Source organism: Oncorhynchus mykiss, chromosome 16 (assembly GCF_057628025.1).
Source record: "Oncorhynchus mykiss isolate SJ-2025 chromosome 16, ASM5762802v1, whole genome shotgun sequence".
NCBI lineage: Eukaryota > Metazoa > Chordata > Actinopteri > Salmoniformes > Salmonidae > Oncorhynchus > Oncorhynchus mykiss.
The window spans coordinates 30,719,829-30,737,198 of NC_143037.1; the positions used below are offsets into that span (position 1 = coordinate 30,719,829).

General features: G+C 39.8%; 1 long non-coding RNA gene across 1 annotated transcript; it reads left to right on the forward strand.

Annotated features, from left to right (window-relative positions):
* The first annotated feature begins 6,392 nt into the window (after positions 1–6,392).
* LOC149976641 (uncharacterized) lies at positions 6,393–9,081 on the forward strand. Its single transcript, XR_016487043.1, has 3 exons — positions 6,393–6,525; positions 7,897–7,982; positions 8,602–9,081. It is a non-coding gene; the product is annotated as an uncharacterized LOC149976641 (long non-coding RNA).
* The last annotated feature ends 8,289 nt before the right edge of the window (positions 9,082–17,370 follow it).

The following is a 17,370-nucleotide window of genomic DNA, read 5'->3' on the forward strand; positions in this document are numbered from 1 at the left end:
CTTAGTTCTGCATTTTTTGAACGGAGCATGCTTATCTAAAATGGTGAGGAAGTTACTTTTAAAAAATGACCAGGCATCCTCAACTGACGGGATGAGGTCAATAACCTTCCAGGATACCCGGGCCAGGTCGATTAGAAAGGCCTGCTCACAGAAGTGTTTTAGGGAGCGTTTGACAGTGATGAGGGGTGGTCGTTTGACTGCGGATCCGTAGCGGATACAGGCATTGAGGCAGTGATCGCTGAGATCCTGGTTGAAGACAGCGGAGGTGTATTTGGAGGGCCAGTTGGTCAGGATGACGTCTATGAGGGTGCCCTTGTTTACAGATTTAGGGTTGTACCTGGTGGGTTCCTTGATGATTTGTGTGAGATTGAGGGCATCTAGCTTAGATTGTAGGACTGCCGGGGTGTTAAGCATATCCCAGTTTAGGTCACCTAACAGAACAAACTCTGAAGCTAGATGGATAGATCAATTCACAGATGGTGTCCAGGGCACAGCTGGGAGCTGAGGGGGGGGGGGGGGGGGGGTCGTTAGCAGGCGGCAACAGTGAGAGACTTATTTCTGGAGAGAGTCATTTTTAAAATTAGTAGTTCGAACTGTTTGGGTTTGGACCTGGAAAGTATGACATTACTTTGCAGGCTCTCTGCAGTAGACTGCAACTCCTCCCCCTTTGGCAGTTCTATCTTGACAGAAAATGTTATAGTTGGGTATGGAAATATCAGAATTTTTGGTGGCCTTCCTGAGCCAGGATTCAGACACGGCAAGGACATCAGGGTTAGCAGAGTGTGCTAAAGCAGTGAGTAAAACAAACTTAGGGAGGAGGCTTCTGATGTTGACATGCATGAAACCAAGGCTTTTTCGATCACAGAAGTCAACAAATGAGGGTGCCTGGGGACATGCAGGGCCTGGGTTTACCTCCACATCACCCGCGGAACAGAGGAGTAGTATGAGGGTGCAGCTAAAGGCTATCAAAACTGGTCGCCTAGAGCGTTGGGGACAAAGAATAAAAGCAGCAGATTTCTGGGCATGGTAGAATATATTCAGGGCATAATGCGCAGACAGGGGTATGGTGGGGTGCGGGTACAGCAGAGGTAAGCCCAGGCACTGGGTGATGATAAGAGAAGTTGTATCTCTGGACATGCTGGTTGTAATGGGTGAGGTCACCGCATGTGTGGGAGGTGGGACAAATGAGGTATCAGGGGTATGAAGAGTGGAACTAGGGGCTCCATTGTAAACAAAAACAATGCTAACTAACCTGAACAGTATACAAGGCATATTGACATTTGAGAGAGACATACAGCGAGGCATACAGTAATCACAGGTGTTGATTGGGAGAGCTAGCTAAAACAGTAGGTGAGACAACAGCTAATCAGCTAGCACAACAACAGCAGGTAAAATGGCGTTGACTAGGCAGAGAGGGTCGGATTAACTACACACAGAGCCTGAGTGCGGCTGGGGCCGACAGATAAAAACATAATCACGGTACTCCATTCTGTTTGTTTAATGGACAGTCCAGCAGGCATCAGCTATGTAGCCAAGTGATCAGTGTCCAGGGGGCAGCGGTAGATGGGACAGGGAAGCTAGACTGGCGAGTATTATCCAGGCTAAAAAAAAGAAGGTAAAAGTCGCTAGCAGTGGCTAACAATGACTAAATAGCTTGTAGCTAGTTAGCTGGTTAGCTTCTGGAGGTTCTTGAATGTGTTCTAAAAATTAAAAATAATAGCGATTCCGTATCACATTGGGTGAGGCAAGTTACCGGAAGGTATAATCGAATTAAAAATCAAAAAGAGATTGAAAATAAATATGGGTCCAGTGAGTGGTTGGGCTGGCTGGGGATGCGACGATTCAGACAGTTAGCAGGCCAGTGTTAACAAGCTAATAGTTAGCAGGCCGGGGCTAAACAAGCTAGCAGTTAGTAGACCGGGGCTAAACAAGCTTGCAGTTAGTAGACCGGGGCTAAACAAGCTTGCAGTTAGTAGACCGGGGCTAAACAAGCTTGCAGTTAGTAGACCGGGGCAGGATAGCAGTTAGCAGGCCGAATTAGCAAGCAAGCAGATAGCAAGGGCTAGAAAGTTAGCCTTTGGGGGACGTCAACGATGGTGTGTATAGAGGCCCATTATCAGTAACCATCACTCCTGTGATCCAATGGCACATTGTGTGAGCTAATCCAAGTTTATCATTCTAAAAGGCTAATTGATCATTAGAAAACCCTTTTGCAATTATGTTAGCACAGCTGAAAACTGTTGTTCTGATTAAAGAAGCAATAAAACTGGCCTTCTTTAGACTAGTTGAGTATCTGGAGCATCAGTATTCGTGGGTTTGATTACAGGCTCAAAATGGCCAGAAACAAATATGTTTTTCTTCTGAAACTCGTCAGTCTATTCTTGTTCTGAGAAATGAATGCTATAACATGCGAGAGATTGCCAAGAAATTGAAGATCTCGTACAATGCTGTATACTACTCCCTTTACAGAACAGCACAAACTGGCTCAAACCAGTATGAAAAGAGGAGTGGGAGGCCCCGGTGCACATTTGAGCAAGAGGACAAGTATATTAGAGTGTCTAGTTTGAGAAACAGACACCTCACAAGTCCTCAACTGGCAGCTCCATTAAATAGTACCCGCAAAACACAAGTCTCAATGTCAACAGTGAAGAGGCAACTCTGGGATGCTGACCTATGCAGAGTTGCAAAGAAAATGCCATATTTCAGACTGGCCAATAAAAAGAAAAGATTAAGATGAGCAAAAGAACAGACACTGGACAGAGAGACTCTGCCTAGAAGGTCAGCATCCCAGAGTCGCCTCTTCACTGTTGACGTTGAGACTCGTGTTTTGCGGGTACTAGCATGTGTCATGAGTCCTGATCAGGTCAGGTTACAGGAGACCACAACCCTACAGATTCTCTCAAACTCAACAGAGGAGAGATCTAGGGGTCTGAAGATGTGGGGGTTTTATGACCCCTCACGCCCCTGGTAAATCTCAGGCCACAGACAAATTCCTTTGTCCTGTTACTATGGAGAACCAGCCTCAGAACATTAAACATGAAATAAAGGGACTTTGGAACAATGGTTTCCGTCAGCCTTTATACAATGGTGGTCATGACGATAGATGGAATATGAAAATATGTCATTTTTGTTTTGTTATTAGAGGTTAATAGATGACGTTATTACGAAAACATTGTAACTTGAAGAGTTTTCCTAGTATTTGTTTGATGTATATACATTGATTTGGACATTTTCCACACAACGTACAAAGGAAATGCTTTGATAAAGATGACGTGAAGTTAGTTGTCTAAAATTGGATTGAGTAAAACCTAGACCTTGCTCTTAACTTGGTACGCCCAGAGAATTGCCCTAAAGGCGGTTACGCCCACTTCTGACACGGGGGGATAATACCTGTGAGTAAAGAATTTACAGATAAGACTAAGTGACCCCAGCTGCAGCCAAGATCTAGAAAGTCAACGAACCTAAAACGCAAGTTTGAAGACAAAGAAATATTTTTCTACCCAAACTACGGATAAGTAGCTGTGTCTAAGCTGGTGAATTCAAGTCGAACCACCTAGCCTCCATCTCCCATCGATTCGTGGTATCTACAATGTCTCATTCCTAAGTTGTGAGCTCTGAGCTACAGAGCTGTCTGTCCTCAGAAGAGCCCTTCCAGAACAAGGGTGGGGGAACAGACTCCTAAGCCAAAAGGACCCTGACATCGGGAGGACGACCAGAGAGGTGCACTGGAGAAGTGAGTCATTGAGCAGCCTGAACGGTCCACGCTGAGAATCCACAGAGAACTTCCCCACGTAATTACATCATTATATTCTGACCCATAAGAGCGGCAGTTTGGGGCAAGGCTGGGGTTAGAATAGCATAGCTGACAAATTCACCCAAATGTATATTTCTCTCGTGTACTTTCTTTTCTCCCTCTCTCTTTGAAATCCCCATTTTGGGTAACACGCGCCATAGTGTGTTGGCCCGTTATACTAAGTTCTAATCAATAGCCTATAATGTGTTTTGTCTATGTGTATCTTATAATTTTATCTTTCTAGTAAATAAATATTCAACTAAGATTGGTGTGGTACGAACTCATTGGTGAGACCCGGGTCCGTGCAGATTCACGGACTATACGACATTCAGAACGAGATTGTAGAGGTAACTGGTGAATTAGAGGCTGTTGTAAAATTGATATTCTTTGAGTAAATTTGGGAAATAGAAACTCAATAAAAACTAGTTTTCCCTGCCCCAGGTTAATGAGTTAATAATTAATTAACTTATTAACAGTTAATCACATACATGTAATTAGAAACTTTCAATCATTCGATGAACAGTCGTCACATTAACTAATACAATGTCACGACACGTCTACTTTCTTGTTACACGTCATAGCTCATCTTATTCACCAGATTTTGGACTGTATGAAGTTCAAAATGCTATTGAGAGCATGATGTGTCTTAATGCAGAACTATGTCTGGATTACCACCCACTTTCTGCCTATGCTTTCTATAGAACAAGAGTAATTTCAATGAAATATAGCATAGTAGATGCTGAATAGGAAACAGAAGTGGTAGAAGTAGACAATTCAAATAATACAAGTTTGTACAAAAATACAGTTATATCGAGAGCATGTGAAAAATGTGTATTAAAACAGTAGTCTTTTTTATCTTTAGTAGACATGGATGATCAAGATAGTGCTCTTGCATCATTTTTATATTAGGTGCTGCCAAACTCATGTGGACATCAGTCAGTGCTGAATTCTCTTAAGACATTGGGTGTGGAAGAGTTGGAAGAAATGAGTATGTCCAGGAGGCAGATCTTCTTCATGTCCTGAGGCCAGTAGAAGCAAGAAAGCTTATAGCCCAAGTGAACGCTAAATATGAGTGTATCAGTTTAACGTAAAGAACTTGTGATAACTGTCATTAAAACATGGTATTGTCAAAATTTAAAATGTGTTAAGCATGGTGAGAAAATTAGAACATGGTACACAGCTTGATTCCCAGCCTCTTTTTATCCAAGGTGAAAAGGATAGCACTGAGAGGAATGATCCAACACCCAGAAGTGTGTCTGGTTGTCCCCAAACACCCCGCAGCAAGGATTGCTACTTTGTTATACGTAAGTACATAAGAAAATGCTAAACGGGCTACACATTTACTGTGTAAAAAGTGCATATACACCCAAAACTTAAATGGGCTCTATGATTACGACGATAGGATTGACAAGAAAATATTTTCAAGGTGGGTGTCAAGTCAGATAATACTTGTCGAATTCAAATAGTTCAAATCATAGCTTTTGGAAATCTTTTCGAGCTATACTACCGATGATTTCAATCTACACAGACATTAGAAAGGTCTCATCTCGGCTCAGTTTCTCAGACTCTGATTAAGCCTAGTTTAGCCCTCCTATTCATGGTGTCAAAAATGTAGTTATGGCTTTTATCAAATGTTTTATGTCATACTAATCATTATTTAAGCAAGCAGACATTTTGTAGCAAGATGTAGATGTTACAATGGGAGTTATGTTTGGATTAGAAACTCAGTGATGATAATGTGTGTGGTGTCAGGGAGTAAAATGTGGAGTTAAGAGAGCACCAAATGTGTTTCTTGTGCGCATTCTCTAGCCCCAGTAGATGGACAGCAGTGGACTGGCACTTCAGTTTTGTAATTCCATGAAATCTAATGCCATCTGAGGTTACAGGAAAGCTGGAGAACAAGGAGCGCCCAAATGGAAGGGAGTGATGTGAAGTTATTTGCCTGATTGTAGGTGAAATTCTTACTGTTGGTCCAATGCCAGCAAATAAGCATTTGAGTGAGGTAGAAAGATGGTGCTGACTTATCCTAAGGCATTCCAAGATGTTATCGAAGGTGAAATTGTTGGTAGTGGACACGACTCCTTCACTAAGCAGGTGCAGAGCCGAGTTGATAACTTTAAGCGAGGGAACACCCCCCTATCCCTAAGAAGACAGTCAAGTGAGTCTGAGGATCCACCATCCAAGAGAATATGCCTGGATGTTTATGGCTGTATCAACTGGCGACCAGGACAGCTACCAGCCAATGAAACTACAGAAACGTACACAAGAAGAACTAAAGAAGATGTACAAAAACAGAAGCAAGGACAACAATAGTATTGAAAAGAAAATGGCAGCAACATTCTACTTCCAGAGGAAAGACAATTTTGGTATGGAGTCCTCTGACATTGCCCAAGAATGGCCATATCTACACGAGGCATCAAGACTCATTTTAGAGAACTTACTGGTGTTGATCTCAATGAAGAGCAAGAGAAAGCCATAGCGAGCAAATGTGTAAGAATTATGTCTTACTTCAAATCTCTCTCGTGAGTGGAGGAGCAAGATTGACAGTTTCTATATCTGATAGTTTCTTGGCAAAGAGAAGCCAGAAGCCAACCTACCTGGGTCTGTTTTGCTGCTACTTAACTTCTTCAATGAAGAAGAGAACAAGATGTTTCTCAACGTTGATGAAATTTGCCTTCCATCGGAAATTGACAGTACAAAGCTGCCAAGCACACCATGCATCATTGTTTGTGGTAAGACATATTTAGCATTTCCACTTTACATACCCAAGCGAAATCAGCAGTTTTCCTAAAGTGTATTATTTTGGAACCACGTAAGTTTTACTTTGGTACACTGAATAGCATTAAAAGCTATTTTAAATTGGAAAACGTAGTTTGATTACCAAGATTCTAATCTTTTGAAGGGTGTAAGACATTTGCATTTTCAAAAATGTTTAATGTTACGACGTTGTATTTTTAGTTGTCACTCTGAAATTTCACCTGATGTTGATCCCTGTACAGGGATCGCAGCCATAAGAGGTTTTAAAGTTACAGGTCTGTGAGAGCCAGAAATCTTGCTTGTTTGTAGGTGACCAAATACTTATTTTCCACCAGAATTTGCAAATAAATTCATTACAAATCCTACAATGTGATTTCCTGGATTTTTTTTTCTCATTTTGTCTGTCATAGTTGAAGTGTACCTATGATGAAAATTACAGGCCTCTCTCATCTTTAAGTGGGAGAACTTGCACAATTGGTGGCTGACTAAACATTTGCCCCACTGTATGTGTAAGTGTGTTCAAAATAAACCTAATTATTTAATACTTCAGTATACTTATAATACAGGATTGAAATAGCATTTTAATTCACTTTAAATATATTCTTAATTTAAACTAATAGCTTATTTTAAGTGTACCGAAATACTATTTGTAATCTTCTATTAAAAGTATTGTGACCGGTCTTGCATAACAATAAAGCAGGACAAGTGGAAAAGGATCGAGACAAAAAGAACCAAGGGCAATTTAAAGTGGTTTAAATTAAATAAACAAGGCGTTGAATTTCCAAATAAGCAAGTAGACTTCTCTCTAACCATTAAGGGAAATAAAATAAACAGTAAACCAACATGCACTCTAACGAACAAAAAGGAGACAAAAAGGAGACTAAACAAAAGCTATACTGATGAATAGGAGGAGAGGAGTTCGACTCCAGTCAGGTTGTTATGTGAGGCCCGAAGCTTCAAACGTCATTAGGCATGTGGTGTTGTAACTTTGATATCAAGCTTCTGGTTTACTGCATTGAATTGGTAGCTCTTTGAAAACTGAACTGGGCATCAGAGCTTGTTTTTTATATTCTTCCCATCACTACGTATTACTATTTAAATAGCATTCTAATGTACAACTTAAGGGGTTCCAAAATAATACAAGTGTACAGCTTTTTTTCACTTGGGTAACAATGTGTCAGACCTGTGTGGGTGTGTGTGAGGGAGAGGGATAGAGCAGGATCAAAAGAGGGAGATGAAGTTGGCGAGGTTGCAGGAGGTAATGAGAGAGATGGGTAAAGAGAGGAAGAGTTTGAATGGAAGACAAAGTGGTAAAACATTTCACCCTTTGTCTGTTATTACCATAGGGAGTTCTCCTCTGACTGCTGAACACTTCATGGTTTCTGTGGACCAGATCATCCTGAATGGCATTCTTACCTTCAACTATGCCCTGGTAATGATGTTTGTGGCATATTATTTCTTTAGCATAAGTTGCCCCTCTGACCTGGCAGCAACATTGGAGTTCCTGCAGAAGTATGAATTCATCCCTTTATTACCCACTACAATTTCATTTGAAGTGACTGACTGTATATTTCTTCCAGAATGTATTTGTTGCACTTGGGAAAGTGGCGTTTAATGTTATATTGCGCACCTATTGCAATAGACATTACTTTCTTTGCACACGTTATAACTAACTCTAGTCTGGTGTTGTCATCTAGAATGCCTTATTGTTAACTACAACTTTCAATTTCAAAACAGAACCACACCAGTCCCTTATTGGCCAAAAGACATGTAGCATTTCAGGATAAACTTTCTATGCACCCAATATACTTTCTTGTGAAAAAACATTGTGAAACATTGTCGTTCCAATGTTATTTGAATTGTATCATGGACATTTTCTAATACTACATTGTAAGCATTCTAAATTAGATAAATAGATTTTTGCAGGTACATTTGTTTGTCCACAAATCAAATTATTGTATCTGAAGGGGTAGAGGACCACTGCTAGTGATTAAGAATGGCGGACACAAAAGAATAGAATGACATTATTTATGTTCTTTCATCCAACATAGGTGCCTATTCAAGATCAACCCGGATAAGGGGTCCAACGTGGAGAAGAATTTAAGAAAGCAGCATGCAATCAATGCAAAATGTATTTCTCTGATCTCAAACATTGCAGACAATGAATGGAGGGAGTAGCCTTGCGCACGCACACATACAGGCACTTAAATCCACCGACTGCAGCACACATTCAAGAAACAGGCAGATGATAAAAAAACACTTGACAAAATGTTAGAACTGAATGTTTTTACATTAGCATGTTGTAAGTTGCTTTTAAGTGAATGTTTGACACAGTATCTGTAAAGTTTGAGATCAATAAATGTTTTTTCACTAGGATCAATATACCTTGTCCTACACACATCTCCCATCCACCCCCCATATAGTTGTGGGTTAGGATGACAGAATAATAAACTGGACCAAAATGTTATAACCAAAATGTCAAAATACTGATATTTTTTTGTACAAAAAAAATAAACGTGCTTGTCCTCTTGCTCAGTTGTGCACCGGGGCCTCCCACTCCTCTTTCTATTCTGGTTTGAGCCAGTTTGCGTTCTGTGAAGGGAGTAGTACACAGTTGTACAAGATCTTCAGTTATTTTTTTATTTAATTTTTTACAATTTATAGCATGGAATAGCCTTCATTTCTCAGAGCAAGAATAGACTGAGAAGTTTCAGAAGAAAGTTTTGTTTCTGGTCATTTTGAGCCTGTAAATCGAACCCACAAATGTTGATGCTCCAGATACCCAACTAGTCTAAAGAAGGTCAGTTTTATTGCTTCTTTAGTCAGGACAACAGTTTTCAGCTGTGCTAACATAATTGCAAAAGGGTTTTCTAATGATCAATTAGCCTTTTACAATAGTCATTTACAACATCAACAATGTTGTCATGAAGTTGCCCTCATTTTGGCACAGCGAGCACCATCCCCCGCTCTCTGCTCCTAAAACCAGACTGCTGTGGTCAGAGAGCGGTCATAAATTCCTGAGGAGAGGATCTCCTCATGGCCACACAGTATAGAGAGAGTGAGTTTTCATAGAGAACAAAGGAATTTCTTCCACCTCACAGAACTTGAGGTCCGAACAACATTTACGTTCCAGAGAAGGTATTAAAGATCGGTGAAGAATCCAGCAACAAACTGGTCCATTTGTACAATTTGGGGAAGCTCATGGGAGACGGTGCGGCCACATTACCATAACGCTGTTTATATAATAGCCTCAGATATAAGGTTTACATCTAATTGTTGTATAAGATGAATGAGTGAGGATGATACGGTTTGTAAAATTGGGTAATGTGATTTTGGACTGTTTAATGAAGGAAACTCCAATTCCCTTTTGAGTTTAACTAAATCAGAGGACCGCCCATGAGCCCAGTTAGGGTCAGGCATCCTGGTACAGCCCCTTTTCTGCAAGTCCTGAATGAAACCCCAACTTTGAGAAACAATCAGTAGACCATGTTTTTCTCCATTACTAGGGGACAAAGGTTGCAGACCATTGCTGAATCTTTTAACCATACCACGTGGATCAACTCTTAGACTATCGATACCGACAGAATAAAAACAAGTCTTTGATATTAATTACTAGTCTGCAGCCAGGAATTCGGTATCATTGAACGCGAAGAACGACAACCACCGAAACATTCATTCTATAGCGAATGAATGTCACTCTGAACAATCCATCCTAACCATGACACACACACAGAGAGACAGAGACAGAGAGACAGGAGAGACGGGGGACGGAAACGCTCCAACAGAAACTAACTTTAAGACGACACACTGAGCGTAAAAATATATATTGATTGCATATGTTCCCGAATGAGTGAGCGTTCATGTGCAAAGGATTAGCATTTCAATTGTTATAATTATCAACTCTGTAGTGACTTCTCAGCTGACCCCCACTCCCCTTTTGTCCACCAAGCCGCGATGCCGGTTTAGCCCACTAGGTCACATTCTCCCATCATTTCTTGTAACCATATTTACTTTGTTTGTGTGTGCACTTCTGTGATTGTTTAGTTCGTTAATAAATAAATGATTTAAGACAATTGATGTATGGATGACTCATAGTGAAGACTGGGTTCGTGCAGATATCCAACAATTTACCATGTTTGGAACAAGCATGAGGTAAAGTAAATAATTCATTAATTCGAAGAATAATTGATCAGATATAAAATATCTGAAAAGTTTAGGAAATTATAACTTTGTAATCTGAATATTTTCCTTGGTGCCCCGACTTCCTAGTTACAGTTACATGATTAAATCAGTTTAATCGCGTAATACTAATTAGAGAATCTTTGATAAATACTAAAAGTCTTTATTTAATGATAGTAAAGACATGACAATGTCTACATTGTATTTCTGATCAATCTGATATTATTTCAATGGACAAAAAATGTGCTCCTCTTTAAAAAACAAGGACATTTCTAAGGGACCCCAAACTTTTGAACGGTAGTGTATATTCAGAGTAGGTTTTTGTAATATGATGACAATTATCTGTTTTCTAGCTATAGGTAGCCTAGTGGTTATAGCGTTGGACTATTAACTGAAAGGTTGCAAGATTGAATCCCCGAGCTGACAAGGTAAATAAATCTGTTCTACCCTTAAACAAGGCAGTTTACCCCCTGTTCCTAGGCGGTCTTAGAAGATAATAATTTGTTCTTAACTGACTTGCCTAGTTAAATAAAAAGGTTAAAATAAATAAAAAGATTCTAGGGAAAAAAAATAGGGGTTAATGTTGTAAAATTGCAGTAATATACTTTTTGATGTAAGGTAAATCACAGTTTATTTACATTTTTTTGTCTGTAGTTTTACAGTCTATTTCTAGCACCCGTGCTGCCAGACCTTTACCGTGAACTAACAGGATTTTCCTTTATAGTGTGGTTCGCTGTTTGATTCACTGTTCCGGGGCTAAACTGGGAAAAATATTCTCTGATTTTTATCCTACTTGTGTTCGACGTAAAACGGAACCAGCCACACTGTTTCATATGTTTTGGAACTGTCATAAACTGTCGGGTTTCTGGGAATTAATATTTAAATGTTTCTCTGATATATATATATATATATATATATATATATATATATATATATATATATATATATATATATATATATATATATATATATATATATATATATATATATATATATATATATATATATATATATATATATATATATATATATATATATATATATATATATATCTATGGCACTGTTATAGATCCGTCTCCCCTTACAGCCGTTTTTGGAGTACTGCCCATTGGTACCCCCCTGTTAAGAATTCAGTCAGACACTGTTGCTTATACAAACAACTATTTTAGCTAGACAGCTAATACTCCATAACTGGAAGATGGTAGTTCCCCTATCGTATTGGGTGGGAGATGTGTTGTGCTCTCTGAAATTAGAAAATAAAAAATTGTATTCAATACACGTGGGAACACAACTGTTTTATGATACTTGGGCTCCATTCCAGTCTTTGAACATTCCAACCTCTGATGGCATTCTTATTAAAACAAAACTAAGTGAATTGACACTCCTGTGACTTATTGGCTGGAGGAGCATTTATTTGTGGGTCTTTTGGGAGGACATTGTGGTTGGTGATGTGCTTATTGAATCAGACTTGTGGATGCCTTATTTCTCTTGTCCTGTAAGTGCCTAAAATGTGAGCTTGTTTTGACCAGTTGTTTTATTTGTTTACACTTGCATTTCTCCAACTACAGATTGCCCTTTAATCTCTGTACCCTTCTGCCCAGTGTGTTTAACTTGTCTAACGGTTTCATTATATTGTTCCTTTTTTTTCCTTCCTCTAGTTGAGTATATTATTTAAATAGTTTATTGTGTGGTCTTATTATGTGTGTAAAACTGAATAAACAGAGTTGCTTCAAGTTCCTTGGTGTCCACATCACCAACAAACTAACATGGTCAAAGCACAACAAGACTGTCATGCCCTGGCCTTAGTAATCTTTGTTTTCTTTATTATTTTGGTTAGGTCAGGGTGTGACATGGGGGATTTGTGCTTGACTTGTTTAGGGGTTTTGTATGTTTATGGGGCTGTTACCGGTCTAGGTAAATTGTATGTCTATGGTTGCCTAGATTGGTTCTCAATTAGAGGCAGCAGTCTATCGTTGTCTCTGATTGGGAACCATATTTAGGCAGCCATATTCTTTGGGTATTTTGTGGGGGATTTTTTCCTTTGTCAGTGTTTGTGCCACACGGGGACTGTTTTTGGTTTACACGTTTCTTGTTTTGTAGTTGTGTTCATGTTTAGTGTCTCTTATTAAAGAACCATGAACTATAACCACGCTGCGTTTTGGTCCTGAAGGGTTGCATCACTGCCTGGTATGGCAACTGCTCGGTCTACAACCACATGGCACTACAGAGGGAAGTGCGTACAGTACATCACCGGGGCCAAGCTTCCTGCTATCCAGGACCTCTATACTAAGCGGTGTCAGAGGAAGGCCCTAAAAATTGTCAAAGACTCCAGCCACCCTAGTCATAGACTCTTCTCTCTGCTACCGCACAGCAAGCGGTACCGGAGCACCAAGCCTAGGTCCAAGAGGCTTCTAAACAGCTTCTACCCCCAAGCCATAAGAATGAAATGGCTACCCAGACTATGTGCCTTACCACACACAAACCACGCTGCTGCTACTACTCTGTTATTATGTATGCATAGCCACTTTAATAACTCTACCTACAGTTGAAGTCGGAAGTTAATACAGTTTAAACTCAGTTTCACAATTGCTGACATTTAATCCTAGTAAACATTCCCTGTCTTATGTCAGTTAGGATCACCACTTTATTTTAAGAATGTGAAATGTCAGAATAATAGTGGAGAAAATTAGTTCAGCTTTTATTTATTTTATCACATTCCCAGTGGGTCAGAAGTTTACATAGGGCAATGCTACCAAATACTAATTGAGTCTTAAACATTTGACCCAAGTTAAAGTTTTTGGTAGCCTTCCCACAATAAGTTGGGTGAATTTTGGCCCATTCCTCCTGACAGAGCTGGTGTAACGGAGTCAGGTTTGTAGGCCTCCTTGCTCGCACACGCTTTTTCAGTTCTGCCCACAAATTTTCTATGGGATTTTCTATGGAAGTATGCTTGGGGTCATTGTCCATTTGGAAGACACATTTGCGACCAAGCTTTAACATGTCTTGAGATGTTGCTTCAATATATTCACATAATTTTCCTACCTCATGATGCCATCTATTTAGTGAAGTGCACCAGTCCCTCCTGCAGCAAAGCACCCCCACAACATGATGCTGCCACCCCCGTGCTTCGCGGTTGGGATGGTGTTCTTCGGCTTGCAAACGTCCCCCTTTTTCCTCCAAACATAACTATGGTCATTATGGCCAAACAGTTATATTTTTGTTTCATCAGACCAGAGGACATTTCTCCAAAAAGTACGATCTTTGTCCCCATGTGCAGTTGCAAACCGTAGTCTGGCTTTTTTATGGCGGTGTGGAGCAGTGGCTTCTTCCTTGCTGAGCGGCCTTTCAGGTTATGTCGATAAAGGACTCATTTTACTGTGGATATAGATACTTTTGTACCTGTTTCCTCCAGCATCTTCACAAGGTCCTTTGCTGTTGTTCTGGGATTGATTTGCACTTTTCGCACCAAAGTGCATTAATCTCTAGGAGACAGAACGCGTCTCCTTACTGAGTGGTATGACGGCTGCGTGGTCCCATGGTGTTTATATTTGTGTACTATTGTTTGTACAGATGAACGTGGTACCTTCAGGCATTTGGAAATTGCTCCCAAGGATGAACCATCCACAGGTACACCTCCAATTGACTCAGATGTCAATTAGCCTATCAGAAGCTTCTAAAGCAATGACATAATTTTCTGTAATTTTACAAGCTGTTTAAAGGCACAGTCAAAACTTCTGTAAACTTCTGACCCATTGGAAATGTGATAGTGAATTATAAGTGAAATAATCTCTGTTAACAATTGTTGGAAAAATATCTTAAGTAATGCAAATGTCCTAACCAACTTGCCAAAACTATAGTTTGTTAACAATACATTTGTTGAGTGGTTGAAAAACGAGTTTTAATAATGACTCCAACCTAAGTGTATGTAAACTTTAGACTTCAACTGTACATGTACAGTCCATAATTACCTTCGACACAGGTGCCCCCGCACATTGACACAATGACTCTGTACCTGTACCCCCTGTATATAGCCTCACTATTGTTATTTACGGCTGCTCTTTAATTATTTGTTATTCTTCTCATATTTTTTTTTAGGTATTTTCTTAAAACTGCATTGTTGGTTAAGGGCTTGTAAAGTAAGCATTTCACTGTAAGGTTGTATTCGGCACATGTGACAAATAAAATGTGATTTGATATTCAACAACAAAAAAGTCTACCCCAAATAGAAGCACTTATGAGCTATGGAATCAAAGCTTCTGTTTGAAATCATCTGAAAGTGTTTTAAAATCAGCAGAAAAAGGGCAGTCAATATTTTCAGGTGATTTTATGTTCCATAAACAAGTAGCACTTACTGCATTGTGTAGGAAAGTCAAAGCTAGTATTAGGGTACCAATTGTGACCGGTTTGGTAGGGAAAAGGCCACAGTTGGAGACCTCTGGTAAAGGCTACTTACTGCTTACTCCATGATGCCTATCTTTACTGGAGCCCATTCATTTAGTAGGTAGTTCTCCAAGGAGTCCGACTAGTGATTTTCTAACCTGGGACGTGTTCATTTTAAATAGTCGGGTACACCAATTCATAGCTGTGCCGTTCGCGGCCAAGCCTTTTCCACAATCGATTGTGAAATAAGTATTGGTCTTCATGCTAATGTGAGTATGCAGCTTACGACTGAGGTGCTTGAGCTTGAGGAGTCGTCTTCCACCTTGTCAGCTGATTGTTGACATGAAAAAGGAGTGTGTGTTTAGTTAAAAAAAGCACACAACACATGAAAGCAGTTTATGTGGTCTTTCTTGGTACTCAAGAGCAGAGCCTAGTGGCAAAATACAGTTATGGCTACCCCAAAGAGAAGTACTTTTTCCAGCCAAAAATGCATTCTTCCATTTAAGGTAAATTTAATGTGAAGCTCGGAGAAAACCCCTGTTAAGAAATGCACCACAAAATGCTTGTCGTCGAGTGGCCATTAACAGCTACCACAACAAAAACTCTACATAGTTGTGTTCTGTGGATGTCACCGAGTAGGCTGATACCCCATTCTATGGGTGTACAATCCATAGTTCAACTTTACACTGCAATATGAATGTTCAATACAGACAATAGACTTACTAGAATAGAAAGAGTTCACGGTCAAAGTCCTGCAATTAGACTTACTAGAATAGGCTTACTAGAATAGAAAGAGCTCACGGTCAAAGTCCTGCAATTATAGCTAAGACAGTCATATTTGTGTAAACTCTGCACAGTTGTGTTCTGAGTGTCACTGAGTAGGCTGTAACCCCATTTCATGGGTGCACCATCCATAGTTTAGGCTGTAAAGTGAAATATGAATGTTCAATACAAACAATACTGACTTGGATGGTGATTTCCCACAGTCAAAGTCCTGCAATAAGCGCTAAGATCCTAATATTTGGGTAAACTCTTGAGAATTGTCCCCTGTGGCTGTCACTGAGTAGGCTGATACCCCATTTCATAGGTCAGGCTAAACAGTGCAATATGTATGTTCAATACACACAATAGACTGACTGGAAAGATGATTTCAAACAGCCAAAATCCTTCAATAAGCACTAGACAGTAATATTTGTGTAAACTCTACACAGTTGTGTTCTCTGGGTGTCACTGCGTAGGCTGATACTCCATTTCTTGGGTTTACCATCCATAGTTCTGCTGTACACTGCAATATAAATGTTCAATACACACAATAGACTGACTGAGATGGTGATTTCATAGTTAAGTCCTGCAATAAGAGCTAAGGTGCTAATATTTGTGTAAACTCTACATAGTTGTGTTTTGTGTCAGTTTCAATGAAGGCATTAAGGCGATCCGCCGATTGCACTATTGTTGCTCAAGAAAAAGTTGTTCATGACACACACGTGCCTGTGCCTACCATGCAGGCATTTGGTACATGAAAAATGTGTGAAGTTTTATCACTCAGTGCACACCGATCATGTCGAAAGAAAGGACTAATGGATATAAATGAAACAGATTGAGACAAACTTTGTTAAATAAGCATAAACAAATAGGTTGTACTTAATATAATAGCGTAATACAAAGAAAAACAAAATACTGTCCATAAAGTGTTAAAATGTGGGTTTGTTTTTATTTAAGAAAAATGCCTAAATGGTCTGGATGTCTATGTCATAGAGTAGAGGAAAGAGTCATGTACATTTAAATTCCATCTGACACATCGACAACTCACAATAAGAAATGCAAGGTTACAGCCAAGGGTAAATGTGTCTGCATAAGGCTACTAGTTACCGTGCAACACAAGTCAGAATGTTATCCTGTCAATGCAAATTCATGCCACCAGGTGTCAAGTTAAGCAACCTGATTTGTAGGGTGCTTACCTGACCATAGATAGCAATAGTAATACAACACAGGAGGTCGGTGGCACCTTAATTGGGGAGGACGGGCTCATGGTAATGGCTGGAGCAGAATAGTGGGATGGTATCAAATACATCAAACATGGTGTTCATGTATTTGATACCATTCCATTCACTCCGTTCCAGCCATTTATGAGCCATTCTCCTTTCAGCAGCCTCAAATGTAATATTTGTAGACACTAAGTCTATTTTTAGGCACCAACTACGCCATGATTTGTTGGACAAAGCCTATGGGGAAATGAATGGAGTTTTGGGATAAATGCCGAG